This window comes from Falco biarmicus, chromosome 5 (assembly GCF_023638135.1).
Source record: "Falco biarmicus isolate bFalBia1 chromosome 5, bFalBia1.pri, whole genome shotgun sequence".
Taxonomy (NCBI): Eukaryota; Metazoa; Chordata; class Aves; order Falconiformes; family Falconidae; genus Falco; species Falco biarmicus.
Genome location: NC_079292.1, coordinates 29024461 through 29048332, shown reverse-complemented (window position 1 = coordinate 29048332; position 23872 = coordinate 29024461). Strand labels below are relative to the sequence as shown.

Below are 23872 nucleotides of genomic sequence, written 5' to 3'. Positions count from 1 at the left end.
ACAGCAGTAAGGATTACATAGCAGTAACAATAAAATGAAACATTAAAATTAACTTGAATACTAGTTTTAGGATTTCATAGCTACTTTTTAATAAACTTTGAGATTCATGTCTCTATACCAAGCTGGTAATCTAGTCTGACTCTGTGCAAGAAGATGAGAATTTCTCCATGGAAGTGGGTCTTAGGACTAAAGAGCTTTCTCATGGCATTCTAACACACCAAATAGTGATAAATAGTTAACAATACTATTGCTAAAAAGTGACAGGTTACTTCAAATTTGAGCTTCTTTGGCTTCCAGCTGTAGTATCTTACTGTGCTTTTCTCTCCAAGGATTTCAGGGTTGTTTACTTTGTGAATATGACAAATTAACACCTATAAAACCAAGGTTACCTACTCATCTTCTCCTTGGATGAGGGAGATGTTTGACCCGGAGTCATGAAGTCTGTGTCCCTGCTGGACCAACTGTTTTCTGAGGTCTTCCTTTGAATGCTTGCCAGTACTTCTGCATCCTTGCAGTGTGGATATCAGAACTGGACATGAAGTTCTAGCTTGAATTTTAGCTTGATTTGTTTCATAAACACTGAAAGGTGATGTCATCAGCCAAGCCCTTCATACAGCTTTGCCCTGCACTGGCAGTCCATACCGGGGTGATTTAGTACAGTTGCTTCAGAGCCCTTTTCTGGGTAGAAAGTGTCCAAGTCACAAAGGAGTAGCCTGTGTTCCTTCTTCAAATGTGTGTGACTTTGATTTGTTAGGATTGCAATCAGTAGTTATCTTCAACCACCAGGTCATGATGGAGTGCTACTGTTTCTGCTGCCAATACTTCAGTTATCTACAAACATTCTCTCAAGTATTCTTAGATTATTTATAAAATTACCTGGTCCCAGTCCTGTATCTATTGTTCCTTCATGTCACCCATGCCGTAATAGGTAACCCTGCCATCCACTTGCTTTGTGTAACAAAGCAGGTACTAGCTTTGGAAAAGATGAGGAGACTTTGGTATCCCAGGTGATTATTCTTACGGACGGAATGAGTCATTTTTGTGTGGACTTCTAATGTGTGGGTGAGTGAATCATCAGGTGTTGAACAGATCAATCTTTTTAATGGGACACGCAGAAGATAATATTTTTCTCACTGAGATAACTTGTACCTGTCTAAAGAAAATACTACAGAGGCTGAAATACAGTGACGTCGTGTGCCTTCGAACATTTTACCTTGAGAGATGATCCATGAAACAGCCCAGTGTTGCTTTTCATGTTTCTTGGTATGTATGGGGGGGCAGTGACCTTTAAAGTATTGTTAAGAGTAGAAGATACTTCTTGGGGGGGGGGGGGGGGGGGGGGAAGTACAGAAGTTGCCCAATAGTTGCATAAGAAACAGCGCACAAATTTGACTTTCTCGTGTACTTGTGTTACAAAACAGTTGTAGGTGGGCTGTGGTGGTCTCTTCTCCCAAGTGACAAGCAATGGGACGAGAGGAAATGGCCTCAAGTTGCACCAGGAGAGTTTTAGGTGGGATATGTGAAGAAATTTCTTCACGGAAAGGGTGGCCAAGCACTGGAACAGGCTGCCCAGGGAAGTGGCGGAGTCACCATCCCTGGAGGTATTGCAAAGACGTGTTGATGTGATGCTTTGACACATGGTTTAGTGGTGGGCTTGGCAGTGCTGGGTTAGTGCTTAGCCTCGATGCTGTTAAAGGTCTTTTCCAACCTAAATGATTCTGTGTAAATCTGCGTGCTACACGGTGGCAATCCAACATGTATCAGAAACAGGTGAACTGATAAAATGTGACTGCATGCGTTTGTCTTTGGCCTGATGAAGGGCTGTGCCCAGTGCCCATTTAGGTAGTAGAAGCGGACTAAATTCTGTAGATAGTCTCAGTGGTGGTTTTGGTGGTGTTTGGTTTTTGTTTTTTCAGTCCACAGCCAAGTTCCACCATCCCAGATTATGCTAAGTGTTGGGTTTCACTGAGATCTGAAAGCTCCAGAGCAAAATCATCTTGCTGTTATGACTGATTTGGGGTAGGAAGTGAAGTATGAAATGTAGACATGGGTCAGTAGGGCTGAGGGCTTCAGTCAAAACTCTCCACAGGTTTACGTGAAAAACTGATAGTCCTTTCCTAGAACTTAAGGTTTAATTCTGTAATAGCAGTGTGAGCTCAGGGAATTTTCTTTATAGGTTTCATTATAAACCATTTCTCAGTAGGTGTCTTTTAAAGGGTTTTGAAGAGGGGAAAAGTTATTACGGAGAGACTTAAATGGAGAAAACATTATTTTTTTTTGAAGCAGCACAACTTTTTATCTTACTCGGGGCTACGGGCTGGAGTTAGATACTTTTTTTGTCACCAAAGTAAATTTGAAGGGAGATGAATTCATTCATTGCAAGTGAGGGTGCAGATGCTTTTAGAATCTGACCAAGTATCTGTAAGTGTCTTCATCCTTACTGACTTCTGAATATGGCTTTTGTAGAGTAGAAGGGTTGAACACCAGAAGTGCAATAATAATAAAAAAACCCAACACCACCCCCACTCTTCACACCCACCCCTTCCCAGCTGTCTAGCTTAGTAAATTTCACACCATGGTTGCAAGGCCAGAATGATTACAAATTAGGGTTAGCACAAAATCTAGCTATTTGAAAATTTTATAGAATTTTACTGTAATGTAGAAGGGTAGAATTTCTCAAAAAAACAAATCTGAAAAATTACACAAGGGACAGGGAGGTCACGTTTTCAAAACCCAATTCACTGCAACAGAAAATGGGATTTCTTAACCTTGTCTTTCAGACTGAACCATGTGTTGCCCCCTTGAACTTTGCTGTTTCGATTGTCATCTATTATGTGCTCCTTCATGCTAAGGTCTGCATCCCTTTCTGCCTGATACTCCATAGGCTGCAGTACATTAAAACTGTTCCGTGTAATCAATATTTTGGACTACTGGATAATTTTTTGACCTTTATTCTCAGTGTCCTTGGGCAAGGCCCCAGGTAGTCATGCCCAAATTCACAGGAGGCACAGAATACGGTGAACTTTTTTTAAATCTTTTGCTGTGTGGGGACTGTCTGAGGGAGTGTATTTATTATGGTGAAAGTTAACATGCCTAGGTTTTCTGCTGATTCTAACTTCAACACAAAGAACTCTAATTTAATTACCCCAAGGCTGTAACATTGTGCTTTTTAGGATTGTAGAGTAGCCATTAATGGAAATTTGTTAAAGAGTGGGCATGTATGCGTGATGAAAAGTGTGCATAAAAAAGTCTCTTGCGTATGACGTACTTCATATGTACTGTTGTCCTTGATTTGACTTAACTAGGTGGTACAGGCGAGAGCTGCACAGCAGTTTGCTTAAGTAAGAGTTACTTCAGCCTTGAAGTCTGTATTTAATAAGCTTTCGTTGGCCTCAGTAGTGTGCAACTGATTCTTACAAATGAGTTCTCATCTGTATATTCAGTAATTTACAGCTTTGTGTATGGATCGGTGCCTGTGCTTTAAGGATGCCAGAAGATAGGTGGCTTTCAAATATGCTTACAGACAGGTAGTATTTGATTACAGGCTTTACAGTAATTGGTGATAAAGATAACAGTGTAATTCCAAGTCCCTAATGCCTGACCCCAGACTCTGGCCAGTGTCCCCTTTGCTTATATTTGCAACTTTCTTTTCCTATGGAATATTGAATAATAATTTAAGACCATTGTTCTTTATGGCAGTATTAAGAGGTCTTGTATCAAAGAACAAATTCTATAATTGCTACGAAGGAATAGTTATAGAAGTAAGCTACATACCAGTCGCAGCCTCCCTGCTTGCTGCCCTGTTTTAGAGGAGGTGTGAGAGCTGTGAATGCATCCTTCAGGATTTCAGTAAAGCATTGATACTTCACTTGTCTGTGCCAGAACACCACAGTGTATATTAAGATTTAGTAACACCCCCTAGAGACAAGTCATAGTTCCCCAAGAAATGCCAAATTGGAAATCAAAACCAGCATACAGGCAGAAGAAATCAATGATGATTGCCATCATAGAACTAACAATCTACCTTAATTTTCCCAAGGAAAGTGTAGTGAGGTGGCTTAATGGCTTTTCTTCTTCCTACTTCTTTTGGCACAGCATGTGCATGCGGGATCATGGGAGAGGAAAACTAGTGTTCTGCACAGCACTTCCACTCAGGGCTCTTTTATCCTGCTCTAATTGTGCTCGGTGTGGCAGCTACTACTAAGAACATACTGCATTCACAGTATATAAAACCCCCTAAAATCCAGCTTTTAATTTATTTGTGTTCTCCTTTGGAGAGAACAACTAATGTGATTTCATGTAATAAAAGCAACTATGTTAGAACGCACAGAGGTGATTTTCTAAATTTAAGACTTCCTTTGAATTTGGTTTTATCACAAATAGATCAGATTACTGTAGGCTGTGTCAGAGTCACTCACTTATAAGTGCCTGTTAATCCAATAAACCTGAGTGGTTTCTTATGGAAATACTGTTTTCTGATTTCTATTTATATGATGATCCTGGCTTTGTTGAATCCCCACTGACTTCACTGGAAATACCTCTTTGGAAAAATATGGTATGATTTCATGCGGTAATGGACATTACAGTGAACTGGTAGAATGAAAAATAGCCTCCAGTAATTAGTAAATGTTTTAGAAGTTCTTAACATCAGTTTTATTAGGTATTTTGTAGCGTTACCAACTGAGAATAAAAATAATCATTGGAGGGGTTTGTTTTGTGTGTTTTTCTGGTTTGTGTAGAGGTAGGATAGCATTATTATGTTTTCACACTGTCCTGCAAGTTTTATAGGTGTTTTTTCTTCTGTTGTTGCTACTGCCGTACTTTGAGGCACAGAGTAATGCAACTACCACCACAATTTCCCACCTTTAACATACTCTGCTCTAATGAAAACTAAAAATCATGGATAAAATGAAGCAGCTGTTTTAAAACCATGGCTTCAGCCTTTTTCTGTTTTACTTGTGCAGCAGCTGGTATCAGTGGCAACAGAATGCAAGAACTTTGCTATGGTTTGGAATTTTTGCCTGAAATGAGAAAAAAATCTGGAGAACAAATGTCTATCCAGCCTGAGATACCCTGCATTTCCGAGCAGAGCAGAGGGAGGGTCTAAAAACTCTTAGAAGATGGCTGGTAAACCTGGTCCTGTTTCAAACTAGGAAGTGCAGTATATAAAGATTTATGTTATATATAGGGAATTTCTAGTGCTGGGAGGAGAAAACCCCCCCCATGTTTACTGGAAATAGTTTGACATAATTCAGTGTTTGTAACACATACAACACTGCTGCTACTGTAAGGCACCACAATTTTCATAATCTTAAATTTACATGCATGTACTGAGTTTCCAAATACCTTCCTCCTCTCTGTCTCCAGCATTGAATTTATTGTGTGTGGTATGAGGGATAGGATGCTTGAAACTCCTGAATTTTTGATGCATGAAGGCAGACTTTTGTCTATGTTGACCGCCTACTTGCTGACACGTACTTGTAATGATTGTTGAGCCTGTGCAGTAAGTGCTGCTGAGGGAATTGGATCCTGAGTGCAGATGAGAAGTCATAGTCCTTATTGTGTGATAGTTCCGTGGGTAAATGTTCCATGGCATTTTGCAGAGGGGCTGTTCCAAGATTGTGAGGTTGAGATTTTTAGATCTGTTAGTGGTGGTAGTTTATTGGTAGCAACTCCAGATCCTAGTTTATGGGGTTTCAGCTAATTTTACCCACTAAACGTATCATCTCTTGAGCAGATACGCAAAGGAATAAGAGGTTATGTGGAGACCTGAGGGTTAACGAAACATCTAGAATAAAAGCACAAGAGAAAAGGAAAGACAAAGCAGATGGCTGTGCCGTGTTGATACGCTAAATAAGTCAGTTGAACAGCAGAAACAGGGACACGATTCAGACTTACTAGAACAGCATATCAAATAAAGTTTATATCAAATCTAAGGTACTAAAAGACCGGTAACTTGCAGTAACAGGTAACATGAAAAGACCTTGTAAATACATTGGAAGCTGGAAGAAGTCAAGGGAAAATGCGGGCAGTCTTCTTACCTGAGTGATGATAATAAATAAAAGAGATGTCATGCTGAATAAACAGCTGAGCATAATTCTATTTAATCATGGGTCTTTTGAAGGACCAAAACCACTTTGGACTTGCTGGAGGAATAATTTTGGTAATGAACAGCTCTTGTTTGGAAATGGAGTGTATTGTGATTTTTCCCATCTGAGAGCAATGTGGACTCTGGCATTCTACTTGAAAACAGTATGCATGGGCAGGCTAAATGAGAGAGGATCAGAGGCAGAATTTACTCAAAACATTGATAATTTTTAGAAGTAAGAATTTACAAGGGTTTAACTATGCTTATGTTTATTGCAATGGGTTGAACCAATTTAGGAAGGGCCAAATTGCTGCATCTGATACAAATGGGGCTGTGTAGCAAAAAGGTCTATGTACAGGCAAATGTGAAGGGTTGTAGTCTGCAACAAACTTGCTAGGTTTTTCCTAGGTAAAAGCTGGTTTTAGAAATTAATTTATTTCATATGAAAGTTAAAATATGTATGAAAGTTTTCTTTTCTAGTAGAAGCACAGAGTGAACAGTTTCAAAAAGAGCAATTCTGACCTAAGAAGGGAAGGGCATGAATGGCTCCAGGTACTGCGACACTAATTCAAACTGGTAACACAGTCTGTGGCATGGCTTTAGTGTATGCTGACCAGCACCCTTCCAGACAGCGCTTCAGCATAGTCCAGAGGATTAGCATGGTGCACTTAGTGTTCCTGGCAGACAGCTGGGATGTGGCTACTTTCTTCTGGGGCTGGGATAGCTTGCCTAACCATATGGGTACCAGCCCTGCTGCCACGCTGGCCTTTGTGCCAGAGGACAGTTCTAACCTGGTTTGTGCATTAGGTGGCTGTTGCTCTGAAGTCAGCAGTTGCAAAGATTTCTGATCCCAGATGGGTTACTCCAGCTTATTGTACAGAGCTTTCTTCTGGGAACGAGAGACAAAGTTCTGCTCTCAAGACTGGTTTTTTTGTTTTGTTGGGGTTTTTTTTGTAATTATTATTATTTTTGTTTGTTTGTGGCCAGCAATACGATACACATTGCCAAGAACTGGGTTTGAAAGTTCTGTTCCCTTCCAAACACGTAACACTAACCTTAAAGCCAGAAACAAGGAATGTTTTTGTGGTTTATGACCTTTTTGCACTCCCACAGAGGTATACAGTAGCAAGAGAGGACTCTCACCCCAGGTACTTGGGTACATGAGTAAGGCAGGCTGAATTCACTCTGTAGGTTTGCTGGTTTATATTCATTCTTCAGCAAAAGTATTTGTCCTGCTTTTTCTAGGCATCAGTCTGTATGGAGTCCTTCCCGAAGCTGAAAAAAGGAATTCGGTCACATTCAACAGTAAGAGCATGTGGAATGGTGTGGCTGTCAGTCACGCTCGGTGTTTGTCCTGTATGTGTGGATAAGCTGTCCTGTGGGCAGGGATGGAGTTAACCTTTCCAGCTTCTAGAAAAATGAGGTGAGGGGGATGCTAAAGCTGACTTCTGTGAGAGCTGAACAGTGTTTGGAGAAGCAGTAAAAGTTCCATTAATGGAGTATTTGGGAATATTAATTACATTGAGGGTAGAGCTGGGTCCTTGATTTCATTTTTCTGGGTGAATTCAATGAAAGGAAGAATTCCTGGTAGGTCAGGTCAAGAGAGGAAGCCATACAGCAAACCTTTTTATGTACAGGGATCCAGTTTGTGTATGTTTGGGGCTGTTTACCACCTACAAGTGAGGGCTGCACTGCTCTGACAGAGCATGCTGTGCATTTTTGTATCTGTGGATTGTAGTCTTGAGATTTCTTACTCTGCTCCCTTAGAAAAATGTGCTGCTATCAAGTTGGCAATTACCTTTTACCAGCACTATATATTCCTAAAATGAAAGGTTCAGTTATTAGGTCATTTTAACAACAACAACAAAAGGCTTTATGCAAAGCTGATGTTCCCGTAAATGCTACATACTCAGGTGAAACGATACCATTTTCTTCTGAGAGCAAGAGATCCAATTTCTGTGCCATTTTATGAGAAAGGTTTGTTACTGGCTGTTCATCAAACATAGAGAGCACTGCAGAGAAGGGGCGGGGGGGAGAAGGAAAAAAAAAAGGTAGCAGAAGATGTTTTAATAGTTAAGTACTACTTCTCTTGTAGAACAGTTGTTTCCAGGACAACAAGGTTGATGATGGAGTTGTAAAGCATGTGTTTCCTTTCCCCTGTATTTGTTATTAATCAGGAAGGTAGGAAGACCTCTCTTAGTACTTGAGTTCTTCTTGGAGATCTGTGTTGCATCACTTATTTTTAGTTTACACCAGGTTGTCCATGTGGCTCTTTTTAGGAGATAGTTGGTATGTGAGAAACCATATTTGTGTTATTTTTTGTTAAGATCACGTGGTACCTAAACAAATTACTAGCTGCCGTACTAACAGCTCTGGGGACTTTTGTTGTTTTGTTTTTTTTTTAAAGAAACAAAACAGGTTTGTGCTTCTAAGTTTCAAGGTCATCTCACTGGTGGGTTATGACTTTCTTTAACTGTTTGTTACAGAATTTTTCTTCTGTTGGAATAATATTTTTTTGTATACACTAACAATATACTGTCATGCAAATGAATTTGGAATAAATTAAGGGAAATCATTTTCCTGTAGAGTATATTCAGCTGTAGGACTCCATTGTGAGATCTATTTTCAACTGCAGTTCAGAATTTGGAATAAGGCGGCACTGAATTAAATGTTGTTGCCAATTTTGAAGGGGCATAGCTAGCATAAAATCACACCCATCTCCAGAATATGTTAATCTATTTAAAATCTGGAGGAGTATGATGAAATCTGTGCTTGTGTGGTTTTCCTTTGTATATTTGATTGTACTCTGAGTTTAATTTTTTTTGGATTGTTTTTTTTTCCTTCACGACAACATTTTGAGAAAAGTCATTTTTTTAAAACCACAAATATTGGCTGTGCATTTTAGAGGCAAGTATAACAACAACAGTGGCCAGGTCATTAGTGAAAAACACGCTGCTTAAAGCTCTATTGTTGTTTTGCTAAATTAAATAGCCTGAAGTTTAATGATGTCCCTTTTAAGAGTTGGATGACTCCATGCCCCCTAATAATATATGTATTTGTTTTGTATTGAGATTTTAGAACTTCAGTTGATGAAGATTCATAAAATATTTCTTCTCATGCATAGTTGTCTGATGAATTAATGAGATACTCAGTTTCCTTCTGAATGCATTGGTTTTTTTTCCTGGTGCTAAAGGTTGGATACCACATGCTAAGATCGATGTGTGGGCACTGTTGTGAACAATTAATATTTTTATTCTTTGCATATGTTTTTCCATACAATTCTGCGGCATGTTTAAGACAACCATATTTCCTTTTATTTTTTTAGAAGAAAACTGTGACATGGCATGAAAACTAACATGCTTGGGTGACTGTGATAATAAATGCACCTTCTCTGTATCCCACAACTCTCAAACTTGTTGGAAAGGGAAGTTAAGCAGGTTGACAAATCCATGTTGGCATTTACTTGTTGCTTTGTTTTCCCCTTCTGGCTGCAACCGTAGCCAGAGTCAGGGTTCTTTATGCCTGGTGTCCTCTTTTTTTTTTTCCCATCTCTTTTGCTTTTTTTGCTTTTTTTTCTTTTCTTTTTTTTTTTAATTTGCCATTCTCAGCAGAACAAGAACAGTGCTTAACCTTGAGTGATGAGATGTCTCTGTACTTCATTTTCCAGTACATCCTCTGTTACTTAATTATTCCATTATCTGGAGCATACCAGTTCTTTATGGAGGTTTGAGTGACTTCCAGGTCACTACTTGGCATAATAAGGGAATGAGGAATTTCTTGCTGTTTCTGCTAAAGGTTTACTAATTTTGTGGCTAAATCGAGAATGTAGCATTAGAGCATTCTTTTTAAGGACAATACTCCCATAACTCTACTTAGTAGATTTTTGGGTTTTTTTCTTTTGGTTGCATGCTTTTTCTTGTTTTAATCTTCAAAATGCTTTACAAATGCTAAGGAATTCCCGGTAAGGTATGGACATGCTTCCTTTGTCTTTACAGATTTGAATCCAAAGCACAGAGCAGGACATAACGGCCAACCCATTCCTATGCAACACCCATTGAAGTGTCTTAGGGTGCCTGAAACTTCAGGCTAGCAGATCTGACCCGAGAGCAAGGGAAAGTCATCGCCTTTCTGAAGTAGGTGCTGGAGACCAGCAATGAACCATCACAGCCTAACAAGATGCTCCATAGCTATCTTTGAGCAATGAAGTCCTCCTTTACATGTCTTCATTTTCTCTATGGCTATAAGGAATTTCTCTGGTAAACTCTGCAATAGCATTTGGAATTTATTTCTGGCTCTTCAGTGTTAAGCTTAAATCACGAGGCAGTCTCCCGAGTTCATCTTGATAGAGCAGTTTCATGTAACAGAAATATTCTGGCAGTCAAACTCAGAGAAACAGAAATGAATGATGGCAATATTTTTCCAGTCCTGACTAAAAGCAAACAGTAAGTTTCAAGCATTAATTAACAATATAATGAGATACTTAACTTCAAGCAAATACTTTTTCTTTAACAGAATTTGTCTTGTCTTTTTATTGCAGAAGAAGAAACAGTAACTGAGTTGTACTTGCAAACCAGGACAGTCCAAAAAGTAAGTCAAAGAATGATCATTTTCCTCTTCAATAAGACTATATGCTAGTTCTGTAAGACATCCATTTAATTAAAAAGGCAGTTGGTTTTCCTCACTTCTTTGGCTGTGAATGTAGTTTATGCAGTTTGTAGAGCTGTTTGAGTTACCTGGTTTCAAGCCATGTGGTTCAGGGTGAGTTGTATTAGGGTAGTTCATTTCTCTCCCTTTCTCATCACTGTGTCAAGGCATAAAGTAGTTCAAGATTATGTCACATAATGGCATTATTACTGCTGTTAGCAGTGATGTTCCAGGGATGGGGAGAGGAGAGGTTTGTAGGAGAAGCCTTTGTCTGTTCTTAGACTGTTTCTGATAAAATTTGAAGAACCGCTCAACCTTCAGGAACACAAAAGGTCTGGAAATGGATTTTAGGTTCCAAAGGTTGTTAGTATTCTCTGTAATATCAGTTGGTGTATTAAAAAAAAAAAAAAAAAAAAAAAAAAAAAGCTTTAACCTTACTTTAAGGCTGCTGTATTTCCAATTTAGTATTTTTGAATATATTAAAGCCATTTACTTGAGAGTACTGTATATGCTTATGGTTTAGTGCAGGAGTTTTTTCCATTTTGGTCAAAAAAGCAGAATGTTTTTCAATGGTATTCTAGATAGGAAGCCTTACAGATCGTATTTCTGATTCACTTGTAGTCAATGGCACATGTTAAAGCTGGATGCTTTTAACTGTCTTGAATAAAGCATGTGCTATGTGATAACATCTACATTGCAATTTTAATAACAAAACCTAAGTTTATTCTGAATTTGGTTGCACACCAGCTAACAAATGGATTCACTAAAAGGTTGCGTGAGGTTTTCTGTAAGTCTAGAAATTGTCTCAGACTTCTTACAAAGGGATGAGTATGTTTTTAATGCATAGGTTTTGAAATCGTTGATGACTCTGGTTGTTAAACAGCCTTTGTATGGTGCTTTATTTATATTTTTTCTATAACTTGTATGAATATCACTTTAATTTACACCTGTGTGTGTCCTTTTTGTCTGAGAAGTTTAAGCAATTCTACAGACTTGCTTTTTATAGACACTATTTGGAAAAAAAAAAGTGGTAGAACATGTGTCAGGCATATGCAATTCCTTCAGCATCATGTTTTCCACACTGATTTAATAGCTATTGAGTCTCCTCAAACAGTCTTGTTTCCAAGACCTGTTTTATGGTAATAAATCTACTTGGCTGTAAAATTCTTGAAATGATTCAGTAGGACAATTGTTTCTTTAGCACATTCTCTGAGAGATCATAGTTAGAAATGGAAAAGTTCTTAACCAGGTCAGCTTTTTTACTGCAAGACATGTAGTCAGTGCTGGAAGTGATAATTAATGAAATAACCAATATTTGCTCTGGCAAGCTGCTGTTGTCCAGTGCTCCCTGCTGTCCTGATTTCTCTCTTGCTAATTTACAGTAAGTTTTCTACTAGTGTCATGCTAAATTACCTTGGGAAATGCCTAACCAGGTAAAGAACAAAAGCTGTGGTGTGATGTGATACAACTCTTCTTTTTTTTAAAAAAAGAAATTATCTCAAAATTCATACTGAAACCATTAATGAAGTTACCAAAGACTTCTGTAGTTTGCTAATCAGTTGTGCATGAGGCTAGGGGATGGTGTGTGCATAGTAGGCTTTTTGGTATAAAGGGTGGTACAGCAAGAAAAGATTAATCCAGGGTAGCTATTAAGAGCTTGCTTCTATACCTTAAGTGCCATTTGTGGTGGTTGGGTTCTTATGACATATGTAAACTGTAGCAACAGTGAGCTAGTTCAGTATGTGGACTGTTGTGGTGCCAGCTTGTACTCCTTCGGGTTTGTCATCAGAGTACCTCTCAAACTGCAGGACCGCATGCGGGACAAATCCAAAATGAGTGGTGCAGTCCTTGAGGTAGATCATAATTTAATAAATGGGCAGGCATGCAAGGATGATTAAGTTGTGATACCTGGTGTGTTGATCTATATAATGTGTGTCCACTCTCCAGAACCTGCATGGCTTTCTGACAACTGGAAAATTGAGCATTACTTAGTGGGAGCAGGTAAGAAAGGAATTCTGCCAAGAGCCTGTAAGGAGTTCTGCGTATTGGGTTTCCAAGGCAGTCCATTAGGTAGCTCATCTGGAACATCATGTATGTGAAGAAAAGGGAGGTGTGTTTTTGCCAAAACACTGCACAATTGGAGCTCTAGCTAAAAACACCAGGTTACACCAGGAGAGACAGAATCCCTTGATCTTAACATTTGTAAGGTTCTGAAATACTGTTGGGTTTTTTTCTTTGATGTTTTCCTAGTTGGACATCAGGTAATGAAATAGTCCTTTACATTGTCCTGTACTGATGGAAGCAGTAAATTCTGTGCTTAGTTCCCCCATGGATATTTCCTTAAAATAGACAGTCTTTGGGATCTGGGACTCTTGATCCTCTTTCCTACCTCAGGATAAGGAAAAAGCTTTGCAGTTCCCCCAAGACTTACAGCAGATCAGTATATAAAATCTGTGCTTACCTTTTGCTTTGGAAAAAGGAACCTTGTATTCTTACTGGCCTCACCTGCCAAAGAGAGGTATTTCCATTTCAACTGTGCATTTTAATCAGATGCTTTTACTTCAAGGCATAAACTGTAGGGTTTTCAACATTGTACTTTAAAATGATCTAGAATAGCTTTTGTCATATTCATAGATAACTGCCTGTCATGATACAGAAGAATGCTAGGAAACTAACGCTGTCCTAGCCAAAACCAGCACACCTCTGCACTTAAAAGGTGGGGTAAAAGACTAGTACTCTGTGGGCTCTTGATAAGAGCACATTGTGCCATGTCAGCATATTCATTCCAGTTAGTGTCTTACAGAAGAAATGGTAATACTGGGCATCATTTTCTGTATGTGTTGTGTGTACGCACACAGATGTTTTCAGGGTTGGTTAGAAGGATTTGCTCCCATAGTCCTGTTTGAATTGCTGGTTGGTTGCATGAAGAGGGAGGGTGGTCTGATAAATGGACCAGATGATGAGAAGCTTTTTATCAGCAGCTGGAAGTTCTCCTGACTCATGTATTGTCCACAAAGTCACTTTGTCAGTTGTGTTTGTCAGTTGTACATTCGAAGTCAGGGTACCATATCTACTTAAAATTTCAGACACAATGATACATCTTAATATTTGGGCTCTTCAGCAATAAAAGCCTAATATCTGACCTTGCGAGACAACCTGTTCCTTGCACGTGCGTGAGCAAAGAGGCATCGTGGAGCATACTGCCATTCAGCCAGACAGTTGAGGGAGGTGAATGACAAGCAAGATTTGAAGAGAGAAGTACAGGCAGCAACCATAAAGAAAGCCATTTTCTTCTTCAGGTGTCTCCCTTCTTCTAAGAGGGTCCATTAGCATTATGGCATAAGAGGAGACAAACCACAAAGAGGTCAGTGTAACTAAATGTGTGTGAAGTAGCCATTAACACAGGCAGTGGGTATTCAAAAAGAAACTCTCCATTTGACAGTGCTGTCTTCTAGATGACTTAGAAACATAAAAACATAACTTGATTTTAGAAGAACACTTTTAATTTTTGTCAGATATGAAAGTACCTGTAAGTTTAGTGTGTGCTTTGCAAAGAGAGGCGTGTGCTAAGACTGATTTTCAGATTTCTATTTTATGAGTTGTATTTGTGGTATGATGGTTTCATATGTGGAATTCTGGCACCACCATTAACACTTGAAGTTTTTATGTGCACTTTGTAGGAGCGCTCCTCCTGTGCCACATGAATAGGACCTGTGTCCTGGGATGATCTGTGTTGCTCATGGCGCTTCGCTGGGCTCAAGGATAGGTTATCAGTAAGGCTTGGATTCTCTGTCTGCAACCATATTCTAGGGTACAGGAACCCCCAGGGAGCGGGACCCATAGTAACACAACTGCTTAAACAACAACTCTGCAACTGCGGGGGGGGGGGGGGGGGGGAAGAGGTGATGTATCAAGCTGGAATATATACAAGAGCTGGCTTATACATTGCTCAGCTAAGTGGTAAATAGCGTGTGTTCTTGCCTTCCTCACCTGTGCTCTCTCTGTTAATCTGAGTCTGGTGCTCCAAAACTGCAGTTCTTGGAAGACTTCTGATGCTTGAAACTGGAAGATGCCCAGCAGCAAAACTTTTTTCTTCTCACTCTTCTCCCTCTTAATTTCTTGCTCAAAAAGCAAGACAAAAGCACTTGCTTTTTCTGATCTTTTTAGATACCTAAGGTCCAAGTTTACCTAGAAATTCACAGATCTTGCAAACTGAAAATGTAAATTCAGTGATCAGTTAGGTGTCCGACTGGCAGTGGTGCTTACTCTGTCTTGCTTAGCTCTCTCAGGCAGATACAAGGTTCCTTTTTCCAAAGCAAAAGGTAAGCATGCAGTATGATGGAGGAATGCAGGATCTTAAATACACAGTTGCTACCTGTATAAGCTGCAGCTGTGTTTGTCTCTTGGTGCTGGAAGGGGTGAGCATCAGGTAGAGGATAGGTACTGGTCTTTTTAAACCTCTTTCTGTGCAAATGCTAGGTAAAAAAAAAAATCACCTTGATTATATAAATATTTCTGTATTGATAATACATTTTCTTAATATGAAACTTGGAGACTAACAAATCATTGTTAAACTTCACTTAGATTTTATTTTCCCCTAACTGAGGCTAGTTTCTGTAGCTCAGGGGTGAGAACCTATATCCTAAAGGCTATGTATGACTCACAACTCTTTCATATAGCCTACTATCACATTACTTTTTCACATTAGTTATTCACATGAATACAGAACAGTACTGACATGTTTATTAACACATGAACGTGGCTTGTTAAATATGGTTAAAAGCCCTGGCCCTTAGCTAGAAAAAAATATTGCTGATGTTGCTGTGAACTGTTCCATCACAAGCCATTTTCACTTGCAGAGACTCCAGTTGTTTGTGAGTAGCCTTAATCATTGAGTGCCACCTGTGTTTAAGCAAGCATGGGATGCAGAGATAAATCAGCACTCCTAACTTTTACTTTCTGAGGGATGGACACCTTACTACCTGTTCACTTCCAGCTCAGAAATCACTGGTTCAGCTTGCAGTTTTATGTATCATACTTATATCACACAGTTTAATTTGCTTTGGGCTTTGAGTCTTGCATGGAGGTAGTGGGGAAAACTTCAAATAAAAAGAAAAACTGTTTTTTATTTAAAACATGAAATCATTATAGATATGTGATGAATGTATCCAAAATCCACTCCTCCTTAGTCTTTCAGCACCTCTTTCGTGATGGCAGAAGTATGTCTCATTTTCTGTAGAAGAAATGGTTCTTCCCTTTTTCCCCTTCATCCTGGCTGCTGTGTTGTCATGAGACATGCCCTTTCTTTAATAAACATCCTTCTTAGCTCACTAGCTTGGAGGACTGGACTCACTGCTCAGGCCAAAAAATGACAACCAGCTCTGTCAGCCTTCCAGGACAAGAGCTGGTGTGCTTTTTAGTAGGGTGTTCGCTAAATGGATGGTCAGTGTGGGTGGTCCTCTGCATTTCTTCCACTGTCTGCAGTGTTTTACAGTCCTTCTGGAAGGGGCAAGCTCTAGATGAGACTGGGTTTGTCTGAGGCAGTTGGTTTCTCATCAGCCTTCTGGTGACAGGACAAGGTGGAACAGAGGCTGGAGAGAGGAAGTTCATGTCTTTGTGGATATATCTGTCACATGTAATCAGAGACTTCCAGTCTCCCTTACGAGTTTAGTTGTATATTGGTACCCTCAGTGTAATGTAAGAGTTCAAATACCCAGATGACTTGGAAAACAAAGTACTTAACGTATACTACCTTGTGCAGAAACAACTATTCCATTAAAGCTTGCTTTAAGAAATTTTGGAGATCATTACTCTAACAGGGGAGATTAGCTTTAGGGAGAGCATTTACAGTATAAAGGGACCATGACAGATACAGAGCAGAGCAGGGCCCAGAACTCAAGGATGTTTTCAAAAGCTCTGTAGCCAACAAAGGCACCACAAGCCATATTGCACGCTCCATCATGATAGGCTCTGCCCAAGCTGTTTAGTGTCGTTGGAAAGCCAGGTACAATCGTCTGAGCAAAGCACAGTGCAGATGGCACATGTACTACTTCTGATACCCAATCTAGCTCATTTACAACTAGCTGATATCTCTGGGTGCTACTGTATTAAGCTATGTAAATTCTCAAGAGGCCTGCCACCCACTGCTCTACTTGTAAGTGCAAAACTGTCTGCGTATATGCTACAGTATGCCATGTGTAAGAAAAGTAAATTTGTTATTAAAGGGATGCTCTTAAAAATTGCCTTCATCCTTATAGCTCCCTCCAAAAATGTAACATTATGTGGTGGGTTTGTCAGTGTTCTGGATATTTGTTTCATCTTTGCTTGCAGTGAAGTGTATATACAGCTGAACAGAAAATACTTAAAATACACTATACATCATATTAATTCAGGAAATTGGAACATCTTAAATAATACATTTAGTAGCATCTTGGCACTTTAAATTTTCTCACAGTTTCCAGATAGTGTTTTCTCTCCTTGTAAGATTGAGGGCCAGTTCAAACCTGTATTCAGTATGCCCATGTGAAAAAGAATTTGCCTTTATATTAAAATTTAAGACTTCCTTTTTTTTTTCCCCCTTTTCGTGCTTCTGAAATACTAAATCTCTTACATTGTATGTGTATAGAGGAGAAGATAATGGGTGAGAATACTGCATCAGGAAAAAAGATCAGTGGAGATAAGACTTAACACTTAAAACTATGTGGGAAAACTTGCTGCAGTGTGAAATAAGATTTAGGGGTTTTAAACTAAAAGGGTAATAAGACACAGACATGGAGCCTGGGGAGGGATCTGTGTTGTGTTTGTATTTCTCATCTGTTGCATAAGCTTGGACAAGTTGCTTGGCCTTTCCCTGCTTAATTTCCCCTGTCAGAGATAGGCATGTTTTACTTGCTATCAGTAAAGCACTTAAAAATCTTGACCTAGTATTATTGTGGACTTAAATCTTACTTGAACTTACTTAAAATGTTTTTCCTCCTCACTCTTGCTTTCCCAAAGACAAGAATAAATAGAAATATTTTTTTTTAAATGGTATTGATTGACTGATACTCTGCAGCTGCTTAAGGTAGGGTTTAACTAACCCTTTCTGTTGTCCAAACATCTACTGAACAGCTTCCCATCCAGATTACTGTTGGATACCTTGCATTTCTAATTCTGTTAGGGGCATGGTCTGTCAAGAGGTGTTTCCTTGTTTATTTGACTTAGCAGGCTGGAGTTTCAAAACCTGGTGTAGCAGGACTTTGTAGACTGCTTTACATTAATAATGGCTAATCTTACACATCAGTCAGAGCTTGGGGCATCACGGATGGGTGGCTGACAAATAGCCTGATGATGATGGAAACGTAGTGTGTATCACCAGAAAGCCCACTGTCAGGCTATTAATGTGCTCTGCATCGTCATCAGGTCCTGCGGCACAGTGCTTCAACAGCATTCTGGCCCTCGATATGAAGGGCTGACGTACTCGTACCAAACTGCTCCTACCCAGCAGCAGTGGGTGGTTTGCTTGGGTGTTGTGCGGCACAGCAAGCATGAATTCTGTGCAGAGAGGAGTTCTTGCCCTGTGATGCTGCTACTGTTGTGAATGCAAGAAGTGAATTCAAGCAGGCATTAAACTATGTGGATGCAGTGGTTAACCAGGAAAATGCATTGATCTTGCCACAGCCAAGTCTTGCAGAAATAGTTTCGTCCAATGGAGTTAAATCGCTGCACTTCAGGAGAAAGAGCTATCCAGTGAAACATCCTTGCTGAGAAGCAGCCTGACACCCTGATGTGCAGCTTTGCATTCTCTGTTAATGTTACCAATGTCCTGGCAAGAATCCCATGTACAGAGCTGAGGAAGTAGATGGTATAAAAGCCGAACTCTTTGGGCTTTTTGTTCTGCGTTGATCCATTGGCCTTGCTGCAACTGTACTGTCACAGAGCATCTGTATTCCACATCTAGAAACACAGAGTGTACTCCTGAAGGATGACTCCTGAGCGTTGCACTGTTTCACTTCAGGGGTGTTGAAAACCCTGCAGTATGTATACAAGCTAGCTGTATTTTAATTAAATGTAGTAGCTGTGTACATACTGCAGAAGGGATAAGATGGGGATACCTCACATCCAATTTGTCATTTTGCTGTTTGGATTTCTTTGCTATTGTCTTCCCTCTTGCGGATTTGTGCCGTAACATCTCATTCTCTTCCTCCTGTGCTGTTAGCAATGGCATCTGTTTTTTGAAATAAAAGCAAATTTTCTTAAAACTTTTTCTGTTGTTGAGAAGCCATTCTTGCTGTATGATGGCAGAGGCATCCCTGTCCTTCCTGATACATGCATCTGTACAGGATTTATTTTAATTAGAGAGCTACAGGAAGCAGAATCCCCATCCCGTGGGAGCCTTCTCATATCTGATCCTTATTTTTTGAATGGGGGAGCTTGGAGTACCCACCCTAGGGCTGGCAGGCAGCCTGGCAGGAAGCTGGACAGACTGGCCTGCCGGCCAATCTTGTTGTCTTTTATTGAGAATTTTGGTGAAGTCAGCACATTTCCATGCAATCGGTGTTCTGCAGTGTGAAAATTGTGTTTGGGAGTTTTTTCAGCGGCTCTAGTTTTAGACTGCAACTTGTGGGAAATTGTTGACTAATTTTAGTAATTCCTGTAGATGATTTTGTGAGTAGAGAAGTGGTTTCTGTGGAAGAAAATCCTCTTGGAAGGATGTTCTTCAGCTAATGTGAAGGATTGCGTGTTTCCATGTCATGGTTCAGGTAGGTGAGTTATCTGGCAGGGACCTGATGTACCCTATCCACAGGTCTCGCGTAACAGCAGCTGTTTCTGATCAGATTGCTGCCAGATGTTGTTCTGTTTTCTTAGAATGGCTTACCTGCAGGAAATCCAGATAGTGTAGGACCCAGATCTTCCACCTTTATTGGTAGGGCAAAGTGCGAAGGTAGTAGCAGTCTGTGGGGAAATAAAGCCTGGGAAAAGCAACAGAAGACATCCAGGTCTGGAGGATTGCGGGTGGCCCAGGCCAGGCATAGCTGTGCTGCTGGTCCACAGGTGCCTTGCAAGTAGAGCATTGTGCTGTAGCACATGTGTTTGAAGCAGGCTGCATTGCCTCATTACATCACGTCAGTGCTAAACTGGGTTTGACTCTTCAGGTGGTCCAGTTTGACCTCCTGCTCAAAGTAGGGCTGACTTGGAAGTTAGGTCGAGCAACTAAGGGCCTTTACTAATTGCAGATCTCCATGAACAGAGAGTCGATAACCTTTCTGTTCCTGTCTTCCAGTGTTTTCATAATGAAGACTTTAAATTTTTTTTATCTCTTGGGTCTAATCAGAATTTGCCTTATTGCAGCTCATGACTGTTACTGCTTGCTGTTCGTCTGTGTGCTCATGAGAGGAGTCTGTGTTTTCTTAGTAGCCCTTGTAGGTAACTAGAAGGCTGATGAAGGGGTTTGTCTAATGACAGGTGTTCTGTGTGAGTTTGCAAGCTGGATCCAGGAATCTTCTTTGGATCACTCTTCCTCTCTTGGCCCATGGACATGCAAGAAGGAAGCTGAACTTGCATTCTCAACATACAGTACTGCTATTGAACAATGTTGATGCTTTCTGGGTTTCTTCAGCATCTGATGTAAACCCCTTCAAATCCACAGGCACAATAGAACCAGGTGTCTAGCAGTTCAGACAGACAAGACTGATCTTGAACATATTTTTTTCTTTTGGTTCTCTTCAATAAAAAAATATATCTCCTTGGAAGATTCTTTGCATTATGAAATATTTTGAGGTGAGTTTACAATGAATCACCCATTAGCAGTTCAGTGAAAATAATTTCAAGGAAAACAGTACTTAGTTTTAAGTAGTTGCTGCTTTCAGAGGAAACACAAATGTAACTTTGAACCTCAGAAGCAGCTCGTGTTGTGGTGGCCTTTGAGTATGTCCTTAGAATGGATCTGAAGATTACACAGACATTACAAATAATCTGTATTATTTTGAATGAGCAGCTCTTAAATGGAATGCAGTCCATTAGGGAAGTATGTATTGGAAAATGCAGAAGACTTTTTATGGTTGTTTTTTTGTTGGCTGCTGGAGCCCAGTATTTGCACAGCCACTGTGTAAAAGCTGCATGTGTAAATCCCATCGGAGGGGAACCCAATCAGTAACCAAGAGCACCAGTAAAAAGAGTAAAGAGGGGAACTTTTCCCCAGCATGTAGTTAGTTTGAGCAGGTTTAATGCTTGTGTACACGCAGTGTAACTTCACAGGAGTCCATCCAGACTCACAACAGGTTAATAGTTCCTTCAAAATCAAAGGAGGTATAATCTTATAAAACTTGCATAATAGGAAAGTTTGGCCTTTATATCCAGAAGCTAAACTGGCCAAGCAAACACCTAATATTGACTTGAATTCTTAATCTAACTTTGAGTGTGAAACTTATCTCTAGCAAAACAAACCATACCTTTTTTAAAAACATATTTAGCTTCTTCCTCAAAGAAGCATGTATGCCATGTGCTCCTGCCTTAGCAAAAGGTAACTGTTTTGACTCACTTCATGCTTACTGTTTTCTCCCTGTTTTCTGCTCCAGTGCTCAAGATGCATAGGGAACCAGAAGTCTGGTAGCATAGCTGTTGCTTAAATAGAATTGCAGCAAGGTTCAAGAGTTGCAGCCTACAGGAGTCAACTCTGCAACTGTTTTTTCCATACCCAAGAAGCATGAGTCAGATTTTGCTAAGTGAGTCAAATCTATCCTCAGATTCATTTGAAGACACCGTAATGGATATATAATTTGCAACAGTGCTATGCATAGAAAGAGTTTAATAAACTAATTTAGTTTGCAGTATTCCCTCTGAGTGGGAAGAGGGACAGGGTAGACGGAAGTGGTCAGAAAGTGCGGAAGGAATGGCAATTCAGGTGTACCTCCGTCCCCAGGAACCGCACATAGTCATGTGGCGTGGAGGGTATAGAAAGATTATCTTTAATTCACTGCTCCTGTGGGAGTTTGCTGGGGCCTGAGAGGTGGTTAATGCAAGTACGCCTACCCTTGGTGATGCTGCTGAACTGTGGTCTTCAGCCTGACAGCACCGCTTAAGTGAAAATGAGGGTTGTTGCTGGACTTTGAAAAGGCTGACAAAGGCTACTCGGCTCATCCTCTGGTATGCATGTTGGGGACCCAGACACAAGCCGCCCTCTCCCACAAGAAGGGCAGTACTTTCATAATACCTTCCTGGAAATCGGTCCCTATTCCTTTGCTTTGCATTCCTTCCATTTATCTTCACCTGGCCAGTGCTGCTATGCATGAAGCTGGCCTCCAAGGTCAGATGTACTAGAGCTGCAGCCGTTTACCAGGATGTGACTCTTGCATGTTTTGCTGGCTGTGTCATGCAAAAACACTCCCTTTCCTCTGGAGGAATGACCAAATGATAATTAAACTTTTGAGGCCCAGTCACCTTCCAAGTCTTTCTTCTCCTCTGTTGCCATGTTTAACCCTCCCTCTGAGAAACCTCTGTTGATTGTGAATTTTGACCAGGAAACGAATTTGATGGCTCCATTCTCAAGCATCGGCCGTTGACTGGTTGCAGTCAACATCCTAATATTGTGCTCAGAAGAGTGACTAATACCTCCTGTCTGGCATAAGTCTTGAATGAACTAGTAGACAGGCATGCATTTATTTTTCCTATTCCCATGTGCAGTCAACCTAGAAAGAATTTTTTAGATTTGCTTTTCTTCCGCAGTTTTTGGTGGGGACCCTGAGGAAATGAATGATGGAATTCAAATGCAGCGGTTCAAAGAACATCTTTGCCATTCCTTATTTGTGGTACAGAGATGAGTTGGCAGCGTCAGATACATGGTTCCCTGACTGACACGCACAATCCCTTGTAGGTCCGTGGCTGCTTTTAATTCTTTTGTAACTCAAAACAGCTTTGAGTTGTCTTCACTCTGAATGAAGAACGTTATGTATTTAAAAATGTCTTGGGTTTAGATCATTCAGATCTTTATTACCTGTTCTAAATGGTTTTGATTTGTAAGAAGTTGATTGTAGAAGACTGGGATTCAGGAGTTCAGCAGCAATCATGTCACTCACTTGTTGGTTGTTTTTCTTTTCTCTGGTTTAAGCTTTGCCAAAGCTTCCTGAAACATATGTTGTTTGAAAGGTGCTGAAGCAAAAACAAAACCCACAAAGGAAACAAACCCAAACAAAACATCAAAAACTTTTAATAACCCACAAGCATTAGTGTACTTGTGTGGAATGAGATGGTTGGTTACCTTGTGTATGCCGCTGCTGTTTGTCCCATGTTTTGCTGGCGTGGTCGGGGGTGACCTGGAGCAGGCTGTGTGTCCCCAGTGAGTGTTCTGACTGCTGCTGGTAACACGTGATGCTGCAGAGATCCGCTGTGCTACTTACCTGCAGCCACGCTGTTCAGGAGCATGGCACCTTTGCATACAACTTGCGTTCTTCAGAACTGCTTCTCTTAGGTTTTTACTTCATGCTCTTTTTGCACCTTTTCTGTCTAGTTCCTCACTTCAATTCCATTTATTTGAGTACGTGACTCCATTACCCTTCTTTATCTCCAATCCACCAGTAATGCCTGCGTTAATTAGAAAGGAATTGAGAGCAACAGGTTTGAGATTGTTGCATGCTGAGATCTCTTTTTGGGAAACTGCATTCCAGTTGGAGAAAGTAGCTTTTGCCTAAGGGAATTCAGAAGTTTGCTTCAACTGTCATGCTGACCTGCAAAGCTGCTTCCCTCTCAGATGTTCATGTAAATTTTTATTCCTAAGGAATTTAACAAGGCTCACCAGTGGTACTCGCCTCTTTTTGACAGCTCCTCAAGAATATAGTTTCAAGTAAGTCTGTAAATTTTGGCACCTGTAGCTGAGTAAGATAAACGTAATCCTGATAGCAGCTAACTCACCAGTCATCTAGTCACTATTGCATGAATGCAGTCTCCCAGAAGGTGTTTTGTATACATGAGTGCTGTATTGTTTGCTGCACATGGTTAAGGATGCTTGAGTTACTCCAGTGAGGACAGGTTTATAAATCAGCACTCACTTTTGTGCAGGATTTTTCAAACAGAACCACTTCCTGGACAGTATGATAAACAGTTACCTTTTTTTTTTTTCCTTCAATTATTTTTATCTTGTTTTGAATCTTTTCTTGGGGTTGCTGC

General features: G+C 40.2%; 1 long non-coding RNA gene across 5 annotated transcripts in view; it reads left to right on the top strand.

Moving 5' to 3' along the window:
- Positions 1 to 23872, top strand: part of LOC130149981 (uncharacterized) — a 130575-nt gene that overhangs the window by 52019 nt on the left and 54684 nt on the right. For 4 of the 5 annotated variants that reach the window (XR_008822078.1, XR_008822077.1, XR_008822075.1 and 1 more), the window contains exon 3: positions 10626 to 10675. This is a non-coding gene — a long non-coding RNA (uncharacterized LOC130149981). Of the gene's footprint in view, positions 1 to 7333; positions 7394 to 10083; positions 10222 to 10625; positions 10676 to 23872 lie in introns of all 5 variants that reach the window. The other variant, XR_008822079.1, reaches the window with a different exon arrangement.